This window comes from Sciurus vulgaris (assembly GCF_902686455.1).
Source record: "Sciurus vulgaris genome assembly, chromosome: 3".
NCBI classification, from domain to species: domain Eukaryota; kingdom Metazoa; phylum Chordata; class Mammalia; order Rodentia; family Sciuridae; genus Sciurus; species Sciurus vulgaris.
In genome coordinates, this window is record NC_136463.1 from 163995630 (window position 1) to 164023351 (window position 27722).

Here is a 27722-nt window from a genome sequence, read left to right on the forward strand (position 1 = left end):
GAATATTCAGATGCTTTAGCAGCTGCCCAGCTTCTTAAGAACTCACTAATCCTTTAATCTCCAGACACTTTTTTTTCATAAAAGATTCACAAGCAAAACAAATGCAATATGGATCAAAAAATTTAATCAGAATGCTTAAAATGCAATTACATTCATCAGGGTGTTCTGTTAGGCTGAGTATTAAATCTGGGCTTTATTCAATATCCTCCTTTTATTATAAAGCAATATTTTTCCACTCTGTAAACCATCTGATCCCTAGGCTAATGTCCTCTCTGCCTAAATATTAAAAAGAGAGAGTACTATGAAAAATGAGCTGGAGAAATATTCTACTTATTTCAATGGGAAAAGTTCAAATCAGACTCACTATGAAATCTTGTCTCATAAATGACCCAATGATTTGACCACCTGGGATTCTAAAGTTACTCTTTCCAACAGTAGCTACAGGATCATTATCCAACTTTAAATGTCAAATGTATATTCTCCTACACACCTCCTCAATCGAGTAAAACATGTCCACAATTTGAACTTGAAAATAATAGGCCATTGTTCTTAATTCAGTATTTGCAAAGTTTAAAGGCAATGCTGGTTTCTTCATGCGAGCAGAGCAGCATCACAAGTTAAGAAAAAAAAAAAAAATCCATCTTGGTTCTATTTCTCCAATTCTCTATTTCACATCTAATAGCATTCAACTGTAACAATAGCTTTGAAATAAAGAGCTGTCCAGCACAGCATGATTTGAAACAGTTGGGTGCTTCTTTTAAGTCTATACCCTAGCTATAACACGGTGGTTGGAGTTTTGTAAGACATATGGAAGTTAAGTGAAGCAGTGGAGGGAGTTAGGGATTTCCACTGACAAATGCCATCTTTGGAGTAAGGAAAACCTGCTCAAAGATGCAGATGCACTAAGACCTTAAGCTTCAATTAATATTTAATGAATTGTTTGTAAAATTCATAAATGGCCCAATTATTCTTCTCCCAAAATTAGATTCTGCAAATGAAAAAAATAATTCTATTCCAGTTTTCCCACATTAAGTGAAGACAGAAACAATTGATTGACACTTCAGTGTAGACCTATATATAATTAGTCATCCAGTGATTATTGCTGCAATATTAAAGAACACAATATATATATATTCAGTTTCCACTTCTTATACTGCCAAGTAAGTGCACCGGAAGTCACTGTAAGGACCTACAAGGAGATTTAAGGTTTCAAGTGGTACAATGCACAACTGGTTGTACATTCTGTAAAGGTTAGACAACAGTCACAAGTAAAGACTCTAGACTGCCACTGTTCTTACTGGTATAGATAACTCTCAAATGGTGATGTATTCCTTTGTGCCAGGCTCGATATGCACTAAATTATTAAATTTCCTCAAAACCATTATGACATTCAGTATTTATTATAAAGGTCTCCCACCTAGGCCCCCTTTGCCTAACTTTGATACATATGGTTATAATAATTACTCATATTTCAGATTAGAAAATTAAGAACTACCAAAGTTATTTATCTTGATCAAGGTCACATAGCGAATAAAGAAAGATAAAGCTAGACTTCAAACTCAAACACTGGCTTAAGATTCCATACTCTTTTCTCTGGATTAATTTTGACTTCAAACTTCAGCCTGTAGCCTGAATTTAATTCCCTTTTTAGACTTGTTGTCACAAGATATTTTGAAGCACAGAGCTTGAAATATTATTTCCCTCATATTAGGATCATACATAAAACATTTGGAAAATTTGAACCTGGCTAAAATGGATCCATATCTGTGAATAGAGGGTGTATCCCTTGTGTCACTAGGTAACCTGGATGATATGTGAAGAAATACAGCAGAGGGTTTGCAAGTAGTATGTATGACAAGACTTCTTTCCACAGAGATGGAGACCAAACCTTGAATCATGACAGACTTTAAGGTAGACCACTGGAGTAAGATACCACAAGTCCACTGCCTTTTGGGCTTCTCAGTTTCTCAAGTCTCTGCAAGCTGTGCTGACCCTGACCTAGGGACCACCTCTTTAGGAATTAGGAAGCAATAAGGAGGCAAAACCTATTAATTTGTTTCCTTGTAAGTCATTGTTTTCTTTGTAGATTTTCAGAGGTACACCAATCTTAAACCTGATCAAAGTTTTCAGTCTTGTGATACCATGAAGACAACTGGTCTATGTGGTCAACACTGGCACACATGAGTAATGGAGAAGAATCCAGAATTATGGATTAGCACCTGAAGTCAGCCAAAAGAGTAGAGTATATTCGTTGTACTCTGTAGAGATTCCACATATGAGGCACAGTGGAGAGTAATGTACGAGTAAAAAATAAAAGTGTCAAGGGGAAATGATCATTTATCCACTGGCATGCTACTGGCAGAAGCTCAGTTGAGCCTGATGCTAGTCCTACTTAAATCTTCACGAAACATAAATTTACCTCCAAAGATTGGTTGTCACTGAGCAAACAACATACAAAATGTTTTTCTCAGCAGTTAATGGTTCAAATTTTCTGCCTAACATAACAATTCTTGTATTCATCTATCTTGAAAAACTTACAAATTCATAACTATGGAAAACTGATTGGTATATATAAAACAAATAAGTACACATATTTTTCTCAGCAGGAATATAGAAGACATATCTTTTCCCTTTAAATATCAACATGAAAAAGGTTTGTGACTAGATATTTCTGTTTTACAAATATGTGCATGTATTATTTATTACTCAAACTGTGTTACGAACATTGAGTATCACCCAAAGACTCATGTGTTGAAGGCTTGGCCCCCAACTGCAGGAATGTTTGAGATGGGCTTTTGGGAATTGATTGAATCATGAGGGCTTTGACCTCATTGCCAATTAATGATTTGAAGGTATTATTGGGAACAGTAGGAAGTGGGATCTAAATGAAAGAGTTGGTCTGAGTTAGGAATCTGGGGAACAAAAAGAAAAGATACACGTCTGAGAAGAGAAGGGTCCATGAACCACTGGGACACAGAAAAAGTCCACGGACTGTTGGAATGTAAACAAAGCAAATATGAGCAACCTAGGTTGCATCCTTGGTGGCAAAACAGAACTCAATGAGAGTGCAAGGCACAAACACAAGAAAAACTGGCTTGAAATTATGTAACTCCTATCTGACCCTAGCTCCAGTTCAACCCCTTAGCCCCTGTCCCTCTATAAATATTAGAATCACAGAGAAAATCGGTTGCTTCTCACACTCAAGATAGCCCACATTCTCCCTTGAATGCATCTCTACTATGTTAAATAAATCTCTCTGTGCTTTTAACTGATACATCCTTAAATTCATTCCTGTAATACTTGCCAAGAACCCTTGTCCACCTCTCTGGGAACTCCTTGGATCTCCTCCAGTGATGGGTCTCTGGGGATGTGTTCCTGGCCCCTTCTATCTCTCTACATTCAGCAGCTGAGATTTTTTTTCTCTGCCATGCCCTTCTTCCGTGATACTCTGCCTCACTTCAGGCTCAATGTTCCTCCTTTAAGTTATTTACATCAGATATTTTGGTCACTGTGACAAAAAGCTAACCTGTACAATCTGGGAAATTATTTCAGTAAAAGAAACATTAATAACTAACACTGGAAAACCATATGGAAGTATCCTAAGCAAACTGAGACTAATGGACATCATATTTATAAGACACAACAGAAGAGTTTTTCTATCGTTGCGTTTGATATCTAGTTTGAAATATAATTGCTACTTCTTCCTATTACAATAGATTAAAGCAATTTTAATGAAACAATGGAAGTATTTAATTATTATAGTAACAGAATATTTTCTATCCAAGGTTTAATTATCAGAATTTACATCAATCATAAACAAAATTCCTTTAAAATAGACATATGACACTAGCTCTTACATTTCCTAAATACCCCTTGTAGACATTTTAAAGTTACTTTTTATTCTTTTTTTAAGAGTGTAGAAGAACCTAATCATTATTTTTATGTTCTTTTTCCTCGTAAAAATAATTTAACTTTTATTATCCGTATACAATGTCACTGAGATCTTATTTAGGAAGATTAAAACATGCATAGCCACCAAATGGCATATTTGTTAAAGTCATCTTTCTGCATTGGCATTCCAAAGAAAATAACCAAAAATGTGATATCCTTTGGCACAGCAATGTACAAATACAAAGAAAGTGGAGAAGATCACGTGTTATGTATACATAGCATGTAATAATCTTAATAATAACTACAGGGGAAATTCATGCAATATTATAAAAAGGTTTTCCTCCATATACCTCAGCTTATCCATTAATCTCTTAGTAGGTCATTCAATAACATATAGAAAGTTGAACAAATTATCTCTAAGGCTCTGCCTGCAAATATGACATCATGCTATTCACATTTGTATCTTCCATCCAAACTTCTGAGATTTTATCACACTTTACATAAAATCCTATGGTAGTTTTGAATTATTTTTCCTTCCATTTAAGCTACAGTAATAAACAGCATCTTGTTCTGTTAACAATAATCCTCTGAGAATTCAGAAAGTGCTTTGTTTACCTCCATGAAGTTTTATTACATGTTGAGGTTGGGTTTTGAGTACTTCCACTTAAGGGTCACCTATTCTCTAAGCAGTAATCAAAACATCTATCCACCTAATATATGTATTTATTTATTCATCACAGGTGATAAATTGCACCAAGGATTATAGAGGACACTCATGAACAGGATTTATCCTTACCCTCAGCAAATGTGTAATCAAGTAGAGGACAAAGACAATTATAAGTAACCTCAGTTATTAAGAAGTACACAAAATAACAGATACAACTTTCTATAGGCATTCAGCATATAGCAAGAATTTGTGGTTGGAGTAATCAGAGAAGACTTATCAGTGAAATAGACAATAGGCAGAAATGGTGGAAAGGGTCATTTCAGATGGTGCAGCAATCATGGAAAAAGAGTAGAAAGTACAAGGTGTTTGGATAATGGAAATATTTCATAAAAGTGAGAAATACTTTTATTTACTGTAGTGTTAAAATAGTAAATAAAGCTATCAGGGACACATTAATCAAGAGGTTATTACTATCTAAAGACAAGTAGGACAGTACTATCTAGAATTATTATTTTTTTAGAATTGCAGGATATCTAAAATAATGATAGCACTTATCTGAAGACACTGGAGAATTTAGATTTTGTATACAATTATATGTATTAGGATTAAGATAGGACACTTGGACCTTGCAATCTGATTTGAAGGTGATTTTGACGCTGCTGTATCTGATTGTCAACACAATTAGAAAGCTAAAGCTGATCTTGAATTGTTTCGGAGACTCTTCAAAATAAATACTTAACTTTTCAAACTTATTGTCCTATACTAAAACTTGTAACATAAAATAGCATACAACAAAATTTTTGAATGAAAACTGACAGATGACATGAAAAATTCCACCTGATAGCATGGGCCTCAGTGAAAATAAATGCTGTAACAATAAAGACACAAATGAGAGAACCTATCAGATAATATGAAGTAATGATTCAAACAACTGCTTTATGATCTGCAAGGAAATAATTTATCTAATAAAAATAATTTTGGCAGGAAAAGTCAAAGTGGAAAATAAATCACGTCCAGAATGTTTCAGGAAATCAAGTTGCTTAATCCAATTGAAGTCAGAAAATATTTTTTAATTTTTTTCTAGGACAAAATAACAAGAACAAGCAGCTCCTTGGTCAAAATGATGCTCTTCATTTTTTTTTTTTTTCCTTTCTTTTTTTTTTTAAATCCAGTACATTTTTCTTACTGGCCAAACTAGAAACTCTTGCTTTTTATTCATGTTACTATATCAGAAATTTAGCACAGTTTCAAAAATACGGTAGGAACTAAATATGTGACTTGAATAAATTGATTTCTGCAAAACTGAATTTTGTGAATCACCATAAAATTATCATGTTTATCAGGATCACATGGTGTATGTTGGGTTAAAGGAGCATAAAATGATACTCTCAGGAAGTTTATCTTACTGTGATGATAGGATACTGGAAAGGATTGGATAAAGTTTAGAACACACCAATTTCAATATTAATTACTTGAGAATGTTTCTCAAGAATTATGTTTTATTAAAAGCAGATAAGATATGAGAGAGACATACTTTTATTAAGCACTCTGAATAATACCTACATTGGTAGGTGCTTTTGTTAAAACAGTATGATCTATATTGGTACAGTCAAAAGAATATTGTTTGCAACAGCCATATAGAACAATTAAAATATTAATAAGCCACAAATACACTGCATTATTGTTGCCCTTACCTGAAAATGCCATTAACTATCCACTCCCTGCACTCTAATCTAGTCCCTTGTCACTCTTGTCAGTCCCTGCATTCCAAATGCCTCCAATCACTGCTCACACTTTAATTCAGTTATTTATAGCAGATTAGTTAACACAAAACAATGTTTTCCATCCACTGGAAATGACCAAAAGGCTCTCTGTCTTCAGTAAAATTATGAAATCATGACATATATGTAAATCTTTCTTTTGCAAGATTCAGGACCATTATCACATATATTTTAATAAAGAAGAAGATGATGGATTTTTCTACTGAATCTATATTAACTTTTGTCTTAAACTGGAAAACACTGCTCTATGTAAAATTTTTGTTCTGTTTTTGGGGAGTGTCCAATAACTGTTTTCTTAGTCTGCTGCAGAACATGGTACAATAGCCAACATTTTTTGCCAGCACCATTATTATATGCTCTATCTGCTCTTTACGGGGAAATGCATCCCCCCCAATGGTCTACCTTTATTTATTTGTTTAGATAAATTTTGAAAAAGTTACCTCATTCTTTCTCCTTTGGGCTCCTACTGTTTCCTGCAAGAGATTACACTTTCCTAATCTTAAGATTATTTTAGAAATTATGTAATTCCTTCTCTGGTATTAAGGAATTTAGAGAGCTTCTCTAGAAGACAAAAATAAATATTAAATAGACAAAGAAGGGACCATATCCACTGTTATACTGTCTTAACTTTCTAAACTTGTAATGCAACTGCTATTGGCCTCACTGGTAACTACAACTTGTCTTTTGGTCTGGTACTGTCAGTTTACGTTTCCCATTTACTCTTATCCCCTTTTCTGCTTGGTTAGACACATGTTCATTTTTTAGGGTAATGTAAAGAACAGAATAAAGTAGATCAGCATCTGGAATTTCACAGAATGCCCTAATCTTAATATAATTTCAGCCTGGAAATTAAGAAATGACTCTTGCATAAATGTGTAGAAGAGTCTGATTTATCCACAGGTCTCTCTTCCTCCTTCACTTAATTGTTATTCACCACCGAGTTAAAAAGTGTAGAGTAATTCATTTATTTTGCCTTCCTCTTAATAGGAATCTATTCTCTATGCATTTTAGGTTAAGACTTTTATTCCAAACTGTCTTCAGCCATATGATTCTAGAAAAACCCTTACGTCTATTTGTATGACTTACATTAAAAATTACAACTCCCATGATTGTTATAATCTACTTTTGGCCTCTGGCAGATATAGACCATTACTCTACTAGGTGCACTCATTAGTCCTTGATAGCACAAGTCTGGAGGTCATTAGTCTTATCCAAAAGAAGTACAGACTCCTTGGTTACATGTGGGCAATAGTCTGAGCTATTGCCTTTATGTGAGACTAGTTTTTGATTCATACATATAAACAAGTATTTTCAAATTATTCCTTTTGCCCCACCCCTAAGCATATACATTCAAAATCCTCCTGTGACTATCAGAAGTATATGTATCTTTTTTCTGTTTAGATTTTCATATTATTTATGATGAATGATAATATTTTAGTTATATTTTACCATTATTTGCTCACATGCATAAAATAAGCAAAATGAGTTAATTAAAACAAATCATCCATTAGTTGCAATGACTTGAAAATGTCATCACTTTATTTACTTATTTTGGTTAAGTATGTTTGGGAGGGGGGCTTTAATTAATTGTTTAATAAATATTACCCTATTCTTAAAAGTTTACATTTGAACATTTATCCTTAGTAGAAATGATTGATTTTATCTGTAAAATAGAACAACGTATTAATGTTTCAATTTCCCAAATTATAGCTTGCAAACATAAATTAACAACAAAATCAGCCATATAGCTATACTTTTTGTTTTTCAATTAGAAAATACAGAGATAATTATTAAAGTAGTTGTATTACCTATGAAATCAAGGAATCCCATAATCAGAATGTCCTGATTCTTTGATCATGTCCTCCAGTGTTTTGTCAATGTTTACTTTTTAAAATAATATTTTATTGAAATATAACACTCATGGAAGAATAAATAAATTATAAACATGTACTCAATAAATTTTTACAACTAAAAAGAGTGAAAACATTTATTGGCCACTTCATTAAAATACAAGATACTGTCAATGCCTAAAAGTTTCCTTTGTGTTGCCTACAATCACTACACTCTTACCAGAAAGCAATGAGAATTCTGACTTCTAGGATCACATATTAGTTTTAGGTACATAAAAATAAATTATTTCAGGGAATCAATAGAGGGTTTCTGGTTTTATACCTATACACTTTCACTCATTATTTGTGAGATTCGACTATGTCGCACTCAAAACTGTATTTTGTTCATGGTTATGGTTTAGACACGAGGTGCCCCAAAAGCTTATTTGTTAGATAATGCAATAATTTTCAAAATTGGAATGATTGTTATGAAAGCATTAATCTAATCAGTGAATCAATTCACTGATATGTACTAACTTGGTATAACTGTAGGCAGGTAGGATTTGGTTGGAGGAGGTAGGTCACTGCGGTTATACTTTGGGGTATATATTTTGTCCCTGGTGAGCAGAGCTCACTCTTTCTGTTTTCTGGTCCCATATCCTGAGCTGCTTTCCCCTGCTGAGTCCTTCACCCATACTGAGCTGCCTTACCTAGGGCGGAGAATTTTGGAGTTGGCCATCTATGTCCCAAGACTTCTGAAACTGTGATCCCCAATTGAACTTTTCTTCCTCTCTTCTTGCCAGGTCTTTAGGTCACAGTGATGAAAGACCAAAAGATTCACTTTTCATTCCTGCATAGAATTGAAGGAGCATTTTCCAAAAGAAGATATCCAATCATGAAAGGAAGGAATCCTTATGAAAAGCTTCCAAGCATAAATTATTATCAACGAAAAGCAGGAAGTTTCATGGTTACTTTATTCCCATACCAAAATGACTACTATTGACTGAAATTTAATTGCTACCAAATAATACGCCATAACCATTCTGGAATTTTTCCTTCTAGAGGTAACTGTGTATCTCCCCCAAAATAGATATCTTTTGAATGTAAACATAAGGAATCAGTTGATGGTTCACATGGTAGGCATATTACAGCATTAGGGGCTACTGATAAACAGTTTTCCAAAATGGCTATGCTAATTTAAACTCCTACTGGTGTGTGTTGAGTTCCTGTTCTACCATGTCCTTACAAATATTTATGCTTTAATTTGAACTAATCTGGGGGGTGCAAAAGGGTACTTAATTGTCAATTTAATTTGCTTTTATTGACAAGTAATTATGTTGGGAAACTTTTCATAAGTAGTCATTCATTCTTTTAGATTATCATTAGATTTCTTCCTCTGGAAAGTTCTTTTGCAAGATTTCACAACTTTTGCATATTGTTGTCAATCTTTATCTTATTGAAATAAAGAACTACTCTCCATACTTTTGAATCAAGTCTTTGCCAGTTACATGCATTATAAAAACTTCTACCACCACATGACTTGTCTTGTTACTCTTGAAATGATGCCTTTTGATAACAGAAATTTTATTTTTAATAAAATCATATTTTTTCATCTTTTCCTTCATCTGTGGGGTTGGTGTGTGTGCATGTGTATATGCATAAAATCAAGAAAGATATTCTGCTTTATTTGATAAAATTTACTAATTAATTCTTCACATTAAAATTCATAATCTAGCTGGAAATTATTTTTGTGTAAGGTGTGATAGTCACCAACATTTTTCTCTTCCATATGGATGCCTGTTCTACTACCATTTACTGAAAAGATGATCCTCATCTACTGTTTGCCTAAATTTTCAACTGTTACATGAATAAAATGTTTATCTCTGGAACAATTACTTTAGTTAGTCTATTTTTCTGTCATCTTATTAATAAAATGTACCCTCATGTGTAAATATGTAACAACAAATCCCATCAGTGTGAACAACTATCATGCACCAAATAAAATGTGGGAAAAACTAATATGCACTCTTATATTCTGTAACTTTTAAAATCTTGCCATCTAGTGGTTTTAGTTCTCCAAATATGACCTTTTCCTTTAAGATTTTTTTGTACTATTGAATTTTTGCATTGTCATATTAATTTTAGAATAAGTTTTTTGGTTTTATAAAATTAAAAGTAAGAAAAGACAAATCCTGAATGAATATTGATTGATATGCATTTGTTAGATAAATTAGTTTCAGCAGAATTGATATCTTTATACTATTTAAGTTTTAAATTTTCTAGTCCTTTAAAAGGGATTATTTTGTCATTTCGGCTTTCTTTATGGTTTTTCTTAAAAATAATTAGTAGTTTTTCAAATAAAACATTTTTATGTAACAGTGTACATTAATTTTTAAAATGGGCACAGCATAGAGGAAAACTAACTTAGAAGTTTGCTGTTTAAAAGAATTAATAAGATTAATAATGCCCTAACAAAAATGACCAAGAATACAGATTACTGGTATCTGTAATTAAATACTGCCAATACAAATAGATCTCAGAAACATAAATAAAATAAAATATTATAAACAGTTTTTGCCAGTGCATTTTAAACAATAAATGAAATGGAAAATTCCTAGAAAGATTCAACTAATCAAAACTGACACAAGAAGAAATAGAATTACCATGTACCTACTAAATATCCTTTGTAAATAAAAACTTTTTATATACATGCAGAAAATCTGCATGACTGAAATTTCTCACTATTACTTTTTCAACATCTAATGAAGAAATAATACCTATTTTGTATGGAATATAGAGAAATTTCCCTACTCCTTTTATGATAGCAATACTTTTGGATACTAAACTTGGCAATAACATCACAAAAAAGAAAACTTAAAGCTAACCTCTATCCTAAACACTGATTTTAAAAATTCAAATGTATACAAGCCAACATCAGGAATATATTTAAAAGGGATGATATAGCTTGACCAAGTTGGATCTATTCCAGGAATGCAAGGCTAATATGGCATTCAAAAAAATGTAATTGTCACATTAACATAATAAATAAGGAACACTGTGTGAACCTGTAACAAACACAGAATAAGCATTTGATAAACACACCACATATTCTTAATTAAAACACACAAACTTGGCAAGCATAATAAAAAGAACATTCATTAATCTCATGAAAGTTATTAACAAACCCTTATTGCAAATATCATGTTTATTGATAAAATGCTAAAAGCCTTATTTTCTCTTAAAAGGGAAGAAATTATACCTATTTTTACAAATTTTATTCATTATTTTACTCAAGTTCCTAACCAGACAAATGAGAAAAGAAAGAAATAAAGGCATAAAGATATAAAAGGAAAAAGGAAAACTGTTATTATAATTGGTAGACAATGTATTTGTGTATGCAGAAAAATCAAACAGATTCTACAAAGAAGGTTGTTAAAATTAATAGGTGATTTAGAACATCTCAAGAGATAAGTCAAAATAGAAAAGCAATTATAACTCTACTAGCACCCAAATTTGGATACAAAAATTTTCAAGTATATAATTTGTAATAATATATAAAAATTTCATATCCATGGATAACCTAATGAATTCAATTTTAACTTCTGTTTAAGAAGACTGTGGGAACATCATTCTGCTCTGCTATGAAGTCTTCATGGGTTACCCAATTCTCAGATAATACCTTCTTTGATTTCTGTTAGGCAATCACAGCCCTAAGCTGGTAGTTTTGGGAATGTTCTTCATTGATTCATTTTACTCAGTTCTAGCTAGTCTGAAAATTTCTTCCTAGAAACAGGAAAGTAGAATCCTAGAAACATGAAGGCTTCATTTCCACAGTTTATCTCATTTCTTCCAGATTTAAATTTACTACAAATGTTATTAATAGAGAGGTTACTATCATTAGCATATAGAAACACATTTTCAACAACATGAGAAAATAAAACAAAGGATGAACCAATATAAAATCATCTTTTGTTGTTTCACTATCAACAAGATGAGAAAGTCAAAATAGTTTAAAGAAGATATTATATGTAATATAATTTCATAACATTTCAGCATTCAGACTTTTAAAATACACATTATAAAATATTCTGGTATATGGTTGCCAAGTATCATTTATAGGAAAGTTCTATTTTTTTTCTGAATTTATGTCCTTCTCATTCCGTATATATGTCTATCTGTCTGTGTGTATGTGTATCTTAAATGTTCTTTCTCTAATGAAAGAATAATGACAAAACTTCCCAACTGATATTTTAACATTCTTCCTTGGGAAATAAAAAGTTGTAAATCATGCTTCAGTCCCTCCAATTAAAAGAAAAAAAATCACTACTCCATGAAATCTAAAAGTTCAAAAAGAGTTGCCATAAAGAATCCTGTTAGTGAGTATATACCCTGAATTTCTGCTCCTGAAACAATCCTCTCAGCCTAAGACATCCTCACAGCAGCCTAGAAGAGCAGCCGCATAATACATTTTATATGACAGAGCGTCTCTCCAGAACAACCTGAAACTTACTTTTCTCTCCTCTAGTTTTTCTTTAGCAGGTTTTGAATTTTGATGAAAAAATAAAAAGAAAGAAAGAAAGAATAAAAGGAATAAAAGAAAAACCAACTTGGAAGAAACACCGATTGCAATTGTACAAGCCTCAGCTCAAATCATCTTCTCAAATGTATAATTTGCCAAACTTTAATACAATTAATCTACTGAAAACAGTCCCTCCCCCCCCTCAGGTAACACCTATTACAAAGGTATACATGATATTAAAGGTTAATGTTTTACACATATGGCAAATAGCTCAGGAGGCTCAATGATTTCTGAAAACAGGACATTTAAAGCAATTGAAGTTTCCATTATAGGAAATGCATGTATTTGAAGGCGTGCATACATTTCTCAATGTAAAACACATATACCCCCCATAGACAAAATTGCAGCTGTGTTTATTTTTATAAAATATGTACAGTTCTTAGAAAATAAGACAGAGGGGGCAGGTGAGGAGGGGAGAACAAAAATGGAAAGGGGAGAAAAAAAAGGAGAAAGAGACATAATAATTGACACAACAAGAGACCAAGCGATAAGGAACACAAAATGAAGACGAGCTGATTGACATACACAGAGAGGAAAAATAATAAGCCAACTCAGAAATGAGAGAGTGAGTGTCATCTACTCTTCTGTTCTCACAACCAATCCCATACCAAAATTACCTGTTTGATTTTCCAGTGTTACTAACATATGAAAGGAAATTCTGCAAATCAGCTTCCCTGAATGGGAAATTCTGAATTTTATGAAGTTAAGACAAAATAATTTTTTGGAAACTAATCAAAATAATTGGTTTGGACTATTTCCTGTGAGCTCACCAAGATCTTCAATTGAGTTGGATAGTAACAGCACTAAACTGAGAATGGAAAATGAACAAATTATAATTCATAAGGGGGTGATATTTTTCCTAATAAGAACTTTTGATAGCATTTTTTGTTGCCATTTCAAACACTTAGTTGTGAATAAACAAAAAAAATTGGAGAAATGTTAGATATAATATAGAATTATACTTTCTCTTAAAATCTGGCAGGTATGGTAGCTTCATTCCAAGTAGGAAATGTGTATTTTAATGCAATTTGATAATGCTCCCATTCATAGTTCTCACTGAGGTATTGCTAAAATTAATTCAATTTTGTCAACGAAAATCTAAAGAAACTGAGTTATTCAGAAGTCATTAAAATTTAACTGAAAAGACACTGTTTTTATCCATTTCCTCACATATTTGCTTGAAATTTTGCTGTAGAAAAGGTCATTTAATATGAGCAGTTCACAGAATCTGGTGAACATAATTTAGATCTCATTTATCACCTCTTTGTCTAGTTTGTATGCATTATCTAACCTTTGTCAAATTCCAAATATATTTGGGTTAACGTTCTTAAAATACATTTCATGAATAGTGTAATGTATATTTTTATAAGCTTAGATGATACAACTATTCAGGTTAATGTCTATTTTATTTAAAAATGCTGTTTAATAAGATTAATTGACATTATAATTCCCCAATAATTTAAAGTACATTTAAATTATCTTTGAAATTATATAGCTATGTCTTGCTTTGTAAGGAAATCACACAATTAATCCTGGTTTTCTAGGCAAAAAGTCCCTTGGTTTTATCATAGAAATATTTTGGGGGTAGTGACTCAATTTGTGATTACTTTAGACTTGAGTTGCTCATGATCTCACACTGGGTTTGAAAGATAAAGGCAAGAATGATGCAAACAGTGGGCAAGGACTAGATGACATACCCGTCTGTTATTAGCTCTGCAATACTCATTCCTTCAATGTGCACTGAGCAGAAGTGGTTAGCAATAGTTAGTAAGAAATGTAAAAACTTCCCATTACCTCTTATTTGAGGTAGATAAATCAGAAGTCAGGAAATCATTTCAAAAGTATCAATAGTAAAACAAAATAAAGTGTTAATGTAATAATTAAATTGCTCTTATAAGTGTATATAACTGTGTAAAAAAAAATGGTGGATATTGTATGCCAAAAGCCTTTGGGCCTTCATTGCAAATATTTGTTAAAAATCAATTTGATTCTGGAAGCCTGTGCAAGAGAAGTCACAAGTCAATTGCCATTGTAAGTCACAGACATGTCTAAGAATCTCTTTCATGAATAATTTAAAAAGTACACCATGACTGTATGATGTTGGATGTAGAAAAAAAAGAAAAGATATTTCCTTTCACTCTTTGTAATTTGACTCATCTGTTCTTTTTAATTACTCCAATTATTTTCTTATAGTTCAAACTCATTTCGATTAACTTCTAGCTACTGGATCTTCAAAAGATTGTTAGAAACCTAACTCTCTTAAATTGCTGTTTTCTTTGTTTTAGCATGCACCAAGAAACTAATAAAACAAGTTTATTCATGTCAAATTTTAGATTAAAAACAGATTGCTCCTTTAATGTGATAACAGAGTTGAAACAGGATGAAGTCACCTCAATTATCATTGTCCCTAGGTTTTATTCTGCACTACCCATCTAAGATAAATAATCACCTAGGCCTACTACCTTGCAAGTGATTCACACATTTAAATGTCTGTAATTTTCTGCTTTTCTGTCTCCTTGTTGACACCATTAAAGTTTATTGAGAGCAAATACAAATTTTTGTTTTATTCCATAGAGTAACTTAGTGTGCTATGGAATTGATAGCTGAGTATTCCAAATTATAGAAATCTTTAGCAATGTTTTATTATAATATCAAAAAACAGGATTATGCATTGCTTCATTAACTCTAAGATACTTAACACTACTATGGTGTAAGGTCTATAATAAACAGTAAAAATAATTTGGCTCAACATGAATTCTTAATTAATGCCATTTCTTTTTAAATAAAAGGAAATAAAGTTTCAAAGGAAGTAGGAAAAAATAAAGAAAATGTTGATGGAACACAAACACAATTTGAATATTGGCATTAACAACAATATGAAAAAAATCTGCTAATGTTTCCTTGAGACAAACAATGATGTTTTTATAATTCTTCTCATCTATTATGTATAACACACACACACACACACACACACACACACACACACACGGGTATTTGCATATGCACCATCTTGTATATTCTGAATGTGGGAAGACAAAGGTTATATGCAAAGACAATATTTACTTAGAAAAAAGAATCTTTAGAAATGTAATGTGCTACATCTATCCATCTGATATAAGCATTTACAGAACACCAAGATGTCCAGCTTTATGCTGGATTCTTTAAAAGATATAAAATTAATTAACTGTAAAGTTTTATATGCAAGGATGAGTCTATCTCATGGAAAACATTTTACATGTGTATGGCTAGCTGACACTTGCTGCTATGTCACTAAGGCCCTTATTAGACAAATAAGCATAAGTGATCTGAGATCTAAGAAGAAACTGAAGGGCATAGGAAAAAGAAAGAGTTGGTTTCTCTTTAAAAAATTAAAAACAGCTACAAAAAAACTAAACAAAACATACTGCTGTAGAAGAGAGAAGACTTGAAACTTGGAAACAGAAAGAAAAAACAACTAACTAAACAAACAACTCAGAAGGTAGGATGTGTGTAATCAGTAAAACAAAAAGGAAACCAACCAAAAACAGGAACAGGATTCTATAATGAGGAGGGATGGAGTTGTGAGTTGAAATACTAAATTTTTTACTCATATTGAAGCCAACTAATGTTTTTTCTTTAAATTTAAAGCACATGTGATATAAAAGGTAATTATCTTTCCTTTCTCCTTTAACATTTAAATTACTTTAAGTTGTAACTGAGTCAGAATAAAACATTGTTATGCAATAAAATTATAATTGACCTTGCTGTTACTGAAAATATTCAAAGACACTGTTAAAAGAAAGAGACAAATCTATTCCTCTTCTAAAACACATCCAAGGTTCTGAAAACATGACATATAGAACAGATATAAATGGGTTTATTTTCAAATGAGAAATCTGAACTTTTTCATGTTAACTTTTAATATGCTTCATATTTATTTGTTACAGGATTAAAAATAATAAACTTATAATTTCATGATAATCATGATAATAATCATAGTGAGAATTTTTTTCAAGCTGAATTAATGCTCTAAAATATTTCTTACCAGCAGAAAATGTTTTTAGAGTATATTTTTAATTCTCTTTAAAATATTTTACTTTATTCTTAATATGTTTCTTTTGGTGTGTAATAAATCAGAAGCCATTTTCCAGAGATTTCTAGAAACAAAATTTCTACAAAAAAATTTGTAAATCAAAATTAATTAATTTGCAACAGCAATGCATTCTTTAAATCATCCCATTTTCTTATATATTTGCTGTGTCATACAAAAAACAACAAACTTTTAGGATAGGTAAGAAAACTTCAATGTATAAAATAAACACTGCTCAAATTATTTAAAATGGTGGAATGAACCAAATAAAACTGTTGATAAGCGGTTACTATTGTACCTCAAAGAAAAGTCAAGTTTATATGGTTGACCTAAAAATATCAAAGTATGAATAAAATAATAATCATAAGAGGAATTGTGCATGGACAAAAGTAGGAAATTACATTCTAACTCAATATATTTACTATGGAGGGCTTACATTCAGAAGTTTCTATATGTTCACTGGAGAAATAATAGAGAGAATGAATTATTATATATATTGCTTCCATATATATATATATATATTGCTTCCATATATATATATATATGGAATATATATATATATATATATATATATATATCTTCCTTCTTCTTGGCAGGACCCACAGCAGCCTATTGGAAGCCTGGGGAGAGAACCTGGAGAGTACAGTCCTGTTGGCATGAAAAGGAATCAAGACCACCAGGCATGTCTGTTCCCAGAAGTTCCACCACCAGCTCTAGATTTCCTTATCACCCAGCCTTGAAAAATATGTCTGTGGATTTTTTTCTTCTATGTGTTACTGAAAACAAATTTTCTTTTATTATGCAAGTTGATAGTTTATAATTGTATAAATGTATGAAGTCTTAGGTGATATCATTTATGAATATAATATATAATAATTAAATCAAGCTAATTAACATGATCATCACTGCAAGTGTTTAACATTTTCTATGGTGAGAAGATTTGAAATTTTCTTTTATGAATTTTGAAATGTATGATAATTTATTATTAATTATATTTACCACATTTTGAAATATAAGGTTTACACACACACACACACACACGCATATACACGTATGCACACATATGTATTCCTCTTCTGTGAGATTTTGAACCATTTGACCATTTCTTGATTCCTTTTTAAAACTTCATGTGTGCTATGGCCTTGGCCCCTTTCCCCACTCCTCCTCTCCAAGCTTGCCACTGCTATTGTGTCTTTCAACCTTAGCATCTGGACCTTGAGATCCCAGACTCCTCTTCCCCGCCATCACTGTGCAGGGACAGCTGTACAACACCCATGGGACTTTGGGGGTTTCCAAACTACTGTCCTAAACCCAGAACAAAGAAAACAAGTTCCTGCACCTGGGACTCTCCTTGGCACTGCCCAGGAGCTCATCTGAAGGCCATATACTTGTACAGATGCTGGTGGTTGGGTCCAGGAAGTCCTTGCCCAATTTGAACTACTGTAGCAAAGTAATGCATTGTCCAGAGAGCTCAGAAAGTGATAGAGAATGTGAAGTCAAAACTCTCCATACAAGACAATTTACAGGATGGCTGTTTGCAGCCATATAGAATACTGGACAAATTAAGTAATTAAATTAACATATGCATTGATTTAATAAAATTATTTTCCACTCAAATTCCTACCTTCTCTGTTGTAAGCACAAACACAGTTAGATGACAGCATGCCTGCTTAAGGTTTTATGGAAGATAATAACACAAATGAGAAAATTCAAAAATACTTTGTAAATTCTATTTATCATGAAATTTCATTTTGGTAAGTTTGTTATGAAAAGGTTCATTTTCTAGAAATTGTATTACAGACATTTGAACAATAGCTAATGAAAGACCCACAGTTTAAAATATCTAAGTCAAAGTGTTTAAACACAAGTATATCAAATCAAAACATTAAGATCTCTATCACCAAAATCTATGATGTACTAATTTTTCTGTCTTCACAGTTACATAATTACACTTACCCAACATTTTCACTCATTTTGAACACATTAAAATTACTTTAATATCTCCCTACCCCAAAAAGAAATAGAGTCAGTCAAAGGATTTCTCACCTGTATTATACAAGGCATGGGGTTTTGTTTGGCTCTAAATAACCAGAATAGTACCTGAAACACGGAAGTGCTCAGTGTATATCTGTTAAAGATCAGTTAAGGTTTTCCAGTTGGATAGGTCCAGGAGAGTGGAACTAGGCACCTCTCCCAAGGATCCCTGGGTCAAGGCAGAGTACACCAACAGTGACAACAGCCTGTTCCCTGGGTTTTTTGTAGAAAACACCATTAAGGGAAGTATAGTGTCCAGAGCTAATAGCATTGGTTCCACAAATTCCTCTTCTGTCCCCAACACAGATGATGAGGACAATGATTACCACCAGGAGTCCTACAAGGAATCCCACAAAGACCTGCTGCATACTCCCAGTGGGAGCAGAAGAGGAGGGATGCCTTCAAGAGAGGCTATGATGATCTTCAGACCATTGTTTCCAACTACCAGCAGTTGGCCTGCTCCATTGACTCCCCAAAGCTCAGCAAAGCCATCATTCTACAGAAGACCATGGACTACATCCAGTTTATGAACAAGGAGAATAAAAATCAGGAAGAGGAGGTGTCCATAGTACACAAAAATGTCACAGCTCTAGAGATAATGAAAGTGAAATATAAGCAAATTGTGAAGGCACATCAGGACAACCCCCACAAAGGAGAGGACCAGGTCAAGTTCATTGTATTTCAAGGTGTCATGGACTCCCTGTTTGAGTCCTTCAATGCCTCCATTTCTGTGGCCAGCTTCCAAGAGCTGTCAGCCTGTGTTTCCAGCTGGATTGAAGAAGAACTGTGAGTCTCAGACCCTACAGGAGATCCTAATTGGCATCCTGCATCAATTGAAAAGTGAACTTTACTGCTGGCTCTTGGAAACCTGCAGAATGGCCAGCAAGAAGTGTTCAAATCTCTTTTTAGGTCATGGAACTTCTGGGCCCGAGTTTGGACTGTGATACCTCACACGAGTCAGTTATTTTCTACCTGGTGTTTGGTCTTCCCAGGTCCACATCATCTTCAGTGGAGCTGGGGTGTTTGTAAGTCAAACCTCCCAATCTTCCCCTCTTCGTAAGTCCTCAGGATAGGAGTCTCTTCTGGGTACCCAAAGAGCTCCTGGCCTCTCGGCTCTTTCTCTAAGCCTCAGATTTCTGTTTATGATTTGTTTGTATATGGAATTTCAATTTTGGTTTCTTGAGCAACATGTGACTCAACTTTGGACATTTTAGAAGTAGTTAGGTGGGAGAAAAGGAGTGAGAGGAAATAGTCCCACAGCCATGAAGGTTGAAAGACATACACTAGGGCTGCCTGGTGAGTCCAGGGTGAGACTGTGGCCTTCTGGCCAGCTGAGACCAGGGCTACCTGGTACCTACTTTTGCCTTACATTACTTCATCTCCTTCCTCCCTATCTAATCCTGCCTTCTGTTCCCCAGGAATAGTGTTGCACAGCAAAGGCAGGTGAGACATGGCATTATGTATTTGAATTTTTTTATTTTTCCAAACATAAACAATGCAATTTTACAACTTTGGAGAATTATCTGGGCCTCAAAACTACCTCAACCTTTCTGTCCAGTCTCTCTATACTACATTTCTCCCAGGACTTAGGAGTGGGGTGAAAGGGCACAGGAAATAGTTAAAATGTATCCTGGGATGAAAGTGATGTCTTAGGTTCCTCAAATGCTGAGGTATAGCAGCCTCTCTTACCTTGTCTCCCAAGTTCTCTGCTGCTTCTTCAGGTTTGATATCTGGGAGATTTGAATATCCAGAGGAAATTAAATATTTTATATCAAATTATATCACAATAAATAAATATTGTAAAATGCTTTCCTAAAAAATAAATTAATCAAAATAGGCTTTTGAATGATCCATATTTTGAAACAGATTTAAATTGAAGTGGAGTAATACTAAAATCAAAGTAACTAGTTAGAAAACTAGTAGTATTTCTAGATTTATCCATCCCTGGATTAAACTATAATAATAAATATAACAGACATAAATGGGCAAAAATGAAATGTTACTAAGTATGAAAAACATGAGAACAATAAAAAAAAAACCTCTAATTTTACTGAGGGCTTGATCCTGAATAGAAAAAATACAGTATCATTCAAAGTTTTTAAATTTGAATTTTTCTTGGGATGTCCTCCACATACTAATTTCAAGCATGTAATTGAATGTATTTAATTGTATTTGCTTCCCAATAAGCAGACATTGGGTATGGATAGTCATTCTAAATCTTTCACATTTGTGTTTGGAGGGACTTGGAAAGAGTGGTGAAGAGAGAAGAGAATTCTCCTAGTGCCAGTTAACTATAGAAAGTTAACTTTAGAAATCATTTCTTCTGGCTCTTCCTTCTAGATATCTACTACAAAGTGTAAAGATTTATCAATTTTTTGCAAATGAATCTAAATAAAGTGTATACATTCTGAAGATTTCTCTGTTACTGCTCCAATTTTTCCAAGTCTGTCATGACCGTGAGAATAAACGGTTCTAGTGAAATGTATTTGGTCCTTCCTAATTTGTCTTTGAATTGATGTCTCCGTAGTTATCTCCCACATTCTTTCTTCAAGTATCTATATCTAAACTGAAGTGTTCAATTAAAACCACTCAGGTGATGATTCCCTGCCTAGGTAAAATGGCTTGATAATAATTTTATCTATATTGTAAGAAAACATAATTTTGCTTTGATAAGTTGTAACAGAAGTGTGATGTTGGGACCAGAAGGTAATATGCAAAACGAAATCAATCTTATTAGTCTAATGTTAGATTTTGTGATTTGTTAGATTTTGTGATTCAAGAGAGACTCTCAAAGAAGAAAAAGCACTATGACTACTTGAATGTCAATGAGATACAACCAATCATTCCACAACCCCAAAATACTTCTCCATCAGCTTTTCCATGTTAGTAAAGTGCATTTTCATTCACCCATTTACTCAAACTGAACAGCAAGGAGTCTCTTATTTCTAACCCAGTCCAACCACACGTCTTTCCAGTTCTAAGTTCAAAATAGATTATGAAATAGCTACATTATTTTCATCTGAATATCATACTCCCTAGGAAGAAAGTGAGAACCTCTTAACTCTTTTCAAAATGTAAAATGAATAACAGTATGCCCCTTTTAAGAGCTATAATTGCTTCCTCTTGTAATTAGAATTAAAAGCAAACTAACGCTGTGACCTATGAAAAGTATTCTATGGTCCTGCCCAGGGCTCCTCTCTGAACTTATCTCCAGCCACTCCTTCTTTTATTATTCTTTGGACTGTGTTCTGTTTCATGACGATGACTGGTTTATTTCTGCCTAAGAACACTTACACAATGTGTACCTCAATAAATGCTTTGTAGAATCTAGTATTAGAAACCCAGAAATCATTCCTAAAGATTTCTAAATTGTTTGGTTAGAGCTCTACCATTCTGTATTACTGTAGAAATATAAGCACAGCCTTTGGAGAAACCCTTATAAAGGGGCACTCAAAATTTCTTCATAATGAAAACACTGCTCCAAGCAGAATTTGAAACCTAAGGATTATACATGCTTAACTTAAAATCAAGTGTAATTATTTAAGTGAGGAAGCAAATAGATATTTAAAACTGAGCTGGTAAAATATCACTGGACCATCTGTGACTAATATTAATCACACTATTCTTTAAAAGTATTATTGAAGTTTGTCTTCTTATAAATATTCAGTATTATTTGCTAATAAGGACAAATATAAATTTAAAATATGGCAATACACCTATGATTTAAAACACAATGATCTAAAATTACCTAGGGTTTTTTATTTTGCTTTTCAAGTGTCTGAAATCTGAGAAATATTAATAATCTAAACTGTCAAAAAATATGAAGTGTATAAAATGGCAAATCATTCTATATATTTATTTTGTCCAATGTGGATAAAGAATGAGACCATAGTATTATTTTATCAGCTCTTCATATTACTTTTAAGGGTTTGATTCAGCTATATAAAAACAACAATTCAGGCAGAAAATTGGCAAATGGTCCTGAAACTCATATGTTCTCCAGTGAAATTATCTTATAATCATTTGCAAAGATGGAACATTTCTGCAAATACATGGATCTGCACACAGTAAAATTCAGAATAATATAAGCATGCGCATCATTCAGGATTTATGTGACAAAGGATAAAATAAATGAAGAAAAATGGTGAAAAATAATTACCAAATAATAAATTATAAACTTAAGTGACGTAAGTATCAAATATTCTAAGACTTTAAAGATAATTATGAAAATAACATGGACTACTGTGTGTGTGTGTGTGTGTGTGTGTGTGTGTGTGTGTGTGTGTGTGTGTATGTGTTTATAATTTACTTTCTTTTTCTTTTTATCAGGTCAGCTATTAGACTGAATCTTCCTGGAACTTAAATACTGGTTATTATGGTATTAGTCAACTATTGTCACCGTGACCAAAATACTTGACAAGAGCAACTTAGACAAATAAAAGTACATTTTGGTTCATAGTATCAGAGGTTCAGTCTGTGTTTGGGTGACCACATAGCTCTAGGCCTAACATTAGGCAGAACAGCATGGTGGAAAGGTATGGCAAAAGGAAAGCCACTCAGGACTTGGCAACCAGGAAGCAGAGAAAGAGAGCTCCACTCACCAGGGACAAAATATATACACGCCAGTGACCTACCTCCTCCAGCCCAGCCTACCTGCCTGTAGTTATCATCCAGTTAATCCATATCAGTGGATTAATACACCAATTAGTTTAGAACTCTCATAATCTAATCATTTTACCTCTGAACATTCTTGCATTGTTTCACAAATGAGCTTCTGGAGGATGCTATATATTCCAACCATAACAATTATTACATATAATAAATGTTCATATTAAAATTGTGTTTTTCCAGCTTTCGCATTAATTATGCTCAATATACCCCTTAGTATTTAATCTCTACAACTGAAGACTTCAACAACTTTGCTCTGGAAATCATTAGCATCCTTGGAAGAAGACACCATTACAATCATGGAATCTGCTCAGGAAGGAGATAAAATCTCTGAAACATTTTAAGCTTTCAGATGGTACCATGACATTCAGAACTATACACTGGAGAGTTTTCTTGGGTAGCAACACTTCCTCTGATTAATGTCTATCCCTGTAGATTTGAAGTCAGTTTTCTTAGATAGGAAAGAACCAGATGGGTTTTGAAAAGAGTAAAATATGCCTTTCTTTAGGGTGGTGGACTATTCATAGAGAAGAGCTGGAAGTTTAGCTAAAAGGAAGATAAAGGGTTTCTAGCAAACAGGAAGTGTTAATCTTATATAAATCTTATACTTGAAAAATATGAACTGAGAAATTAAGGAAGCTCTATAAACTTTAACTGTGTTTCTCCAGGTTTCATGAGTTCAGCATTCTTGTTTTCATTGGTGGATATTGACAAGCACTGTTTTATAGTTATCTGCCAGGGATCTTTCTGATATGCCTATCCTCTGAAGAAAAGCATAAATGTTTCATATGCATCTTTTAGTCTAGATGGCACAGTAGAGAAGAGCCATGTTGAATATGTTAAACATAAACGAAAGATACACAATTATATTTGAAATCATAATTAACATTCATAAATATTCATTTTATCATGTTTTTCCCAATGGCATATGCCCTGTAGCTGAGCTATTGGATTGTCTTTGATAAAAGAAATCCTGATTTATTCCTTTTGGTTTTCCTTATGATATTGAAACTCTATATTCCATTATTTTATGTTGCATATTGTAAAACACATTGAATGATTCAATGAATAAACACTTAAATAATCATTTTTTATCATAGTTCATCCCTTTTTTATCTCTCAACTTTTTAAACTCAGTTTTCCCCTGATTTCTGAAATGATCCCTCAAATTCATCACTTTCACCATGTCTGAACCCCAATTTTCTTCACCAGGTCTGATGCAACAGCCATTTTAGCCTTAATATTTTCTAAAATAAAAGCATCGTCATGCTGTTCTCTATATAAAAATGTTTGGTAATTTACTATTTTTTCTCAGGTAATTTCTAAACATCCCCAACGTAGCATATAAGCCCCTTTGCATTATGTACCAAGAATTTTTCACTTAATTTTTAATCAGTCCTTCACATGACTTCTATGTTCCAATCACACTGAATAGCTTCAATCCTGCCCAAACACTATATTATGAAATACAGCATAGTGCAGTAGCTAAGATCTCAAGCACTGAAGCCAGATCATATGATGTCACACATACATTTGCTTATAGCAGTAGCTGGCACAAGATTGACTATTGTAATATGATTACTAGTTCTTTTACAATCATTCTTATCTGCCAGAGTCTGCTTGACCTGTCTTCTTCTTGCGCCAGGGCATGCCTGCTGGTCTCTGAAACATTTAACTTAAATGTAACCCCATTTAACATGGTATCTCCAACCTTCCCAGTTATTATCCTATAACAATGATTGTATCTTTATTATAGCATTTTATCACTTGGTAGAATTATGGCCTGCTGACATTCTATCTCTACCATTATGAGAAAGTGAGTTATTGGACTGTGGAGGCCAACTTGTTATTTAAGTAACCTTGGTGCCTAGCATATTGCTTGGTATACAGGAGAGTTTTTGAAAAATGTTTTTTGAACTAAATTAGGCAAATTATTGCAAAAATGAAATCACATTGTTTAAAATACATTGGATAAAACATCTCTGAAACGTGGCTGCAGAACATTTTCATGTTTTGCTAGAGTGTACTTAATGCACATACTATATTTTTCTAATAGAATATCACATACATACAAATTATATTCATATATTTAGTATATCACTCTCCTTCATGAATTTTAAACACTGCACAGGAGTTTTTTTCTTAAAATAGCTCCATTAATGTCTATTCTATATTACATTTAAACTTCCATGGATGCAAATAACTTATCTGGTGCACTCCTGGTTATAATGTTCTTGAGAACTGATAGAATTCTAGTACTTACAACACAGGTTATCAGATTCATAAATAGTTCACTGTCTTCCCTGAGATGAGGTTTTTCTAGCATTCTTCTCAGTTCCCATATCTTTTTATTTTCTTTCTCCCTATTTTACTTTCTTTTTCCTGTATGGTCTACCACTCTTTTCTTTTTCCTATAGTTACTATTCAGTTATAATAGTCCTTCTAAGAGTTTAATTAAAAATTATTAGTGTAAATGTAAAGACATTTACACTGAAATGTTTTCCTATTATCATTGTCTACTATTTTGAAACCACGATATAACTTTTACTGAGATATCTATATTATTTTTAAAAGTGTTATGAAATAGAGTCCTGCACAGAAGGGAGATTTCCAAATTTTCAGAAAGTAAATTATTGAAAGATCAAGATTCTAATCTCAATCAATAATAAGTTTCAATAGAGCAATTCAAAAATCATTAGCAATTTTTGTGGCAATATAAGAAACTTCACATAAATAAAATGTTATAATACATATGGAAGGCATAGATTAGAATATCAAGAGGATCTCTACATAAAGTCTGTAAAAAATAAAAATAAAAAATAAAAAAGGATCTCAAGTTAGAATGCCCTTGAATTCACCCCTTCAAAACAAAATTTTTAAAAATGAACAACTTACATATTCTCAGTTTCCTCCCTCAATGAATATTACAGGCATTAGTGAGAAACCTCATGTCTACAGAACTGTGTGGTAAAGGAATTGGGCTTTGGTTAAGGATGTCTGATCTAGGTTGACCTCTCTTCATCAGTATTATCAGTACTCATTCCAAAAACAGCTATTTAGTTTCTGTCATGTAGCAAACTTGGTGATAAGACCTGATATAAATTTTTTTCTCACAAAATTTTAATCAGACTTCGACTGACTTCTAAGAAGCTACAGTTTACTATGAGAACATAATCTTGAGTATTATACTTTTCATAGTCAAGGTCACAGAATATTTTGTACTATCAGACAAGAAATAACTTCCCTAGAGAAATTGTGGAAAAGAAAGAGCATAGGACCAGGAGAATAAAGAAAAACACTAGATAGGGAGGAAGAAGGCCTTAGTCCAGAATCGTTAGCTCCTCTAAGCAATCAAAAGATATTCAATGTAACTCCTTTTCATTGGGACCATGTTTTCTAGTATTATTTGATTGGATTTATGCCGGTGAACTGATTAGAAACCATCACTTTATCAATTGTTTAAAAAAATTACTTTTGGAAAAAAGGCTTTTCCAAATAGTAGTACATTGACATCAAGGTAAAATACTAATAACATTCAGACTTTACTGTGGAAAAATTTTAGAGCATGGAGCCATAGCTATGCCCATGTATTGCATCTATATAAAACAGCTCTCCCTAGCAGTAAGTAGAGGACACTTGAAATCTCATACAAAAGTACATAAGGAAATCTTAATGAAAACAAAAGCCTTCTAAGCATGTTTTTCTTCATAAACCAAGGATATAGACTTCTATCACAAATAGCTTTTAAAAGTCTATCTTAAAAAAGTCACATGATGTTGATGAAAACTTGAACTAATATATGTGGCTATTAGCATTATTTGTGCAGACAGTCCGAAACCTAATAAACACAGATTCATAAGACTACACTGCATATGTTTACTGTTAGAGAAATATGTGTGTGGGGGGGGGGGAGAGAAAGAGAGAGAGAGAGAGAGAAAGATTTCCAAAGATAGGAAGTTGTTAAGAAGTGCAGAGGGTACAAGGAGCAGGTCCACAAATAAAACTCACCAGATTAAATTAGCATACATTTTAGTATTAAGCTTTGTGAAGTCAGGCATCCATTTTAATAATTGCTTTTAATGATTATCAAGAATGAATTATTAATTAACTCTAGACTAAAAATATCAGTCCATGCTTTTTAAATAACATTCCATTGAATGAATATATGTGTGTGTATATATATATATAAATATGAAAAGGCTAA

At 32.8% G+C, this 27722-nt stretch overlaps 1 protein-coding gene and 1 pseudogene across 2 annotated transcripts in view; one reads left to right on the forward strand and one right to left on the reverse strand.

The window, feature by feature from the left end:
- ERBB4 (erb-b2 receptor tyrosine kinase 4) overlaps nt 1-27722 on the reverse strand; it is a 1167248-nt gene that overhangs the window by 436085 nt on the left and 703441 nt on the right.
- On the forward strand, nt 8548-20800 carry LOC306658183 (max-like protein X; annotated as a pseudogene). The gene is made up of 2 exons: nt 8548-8597; nt 18954-20800. The product of its transcript is annotated as a max-like protein X (transcript).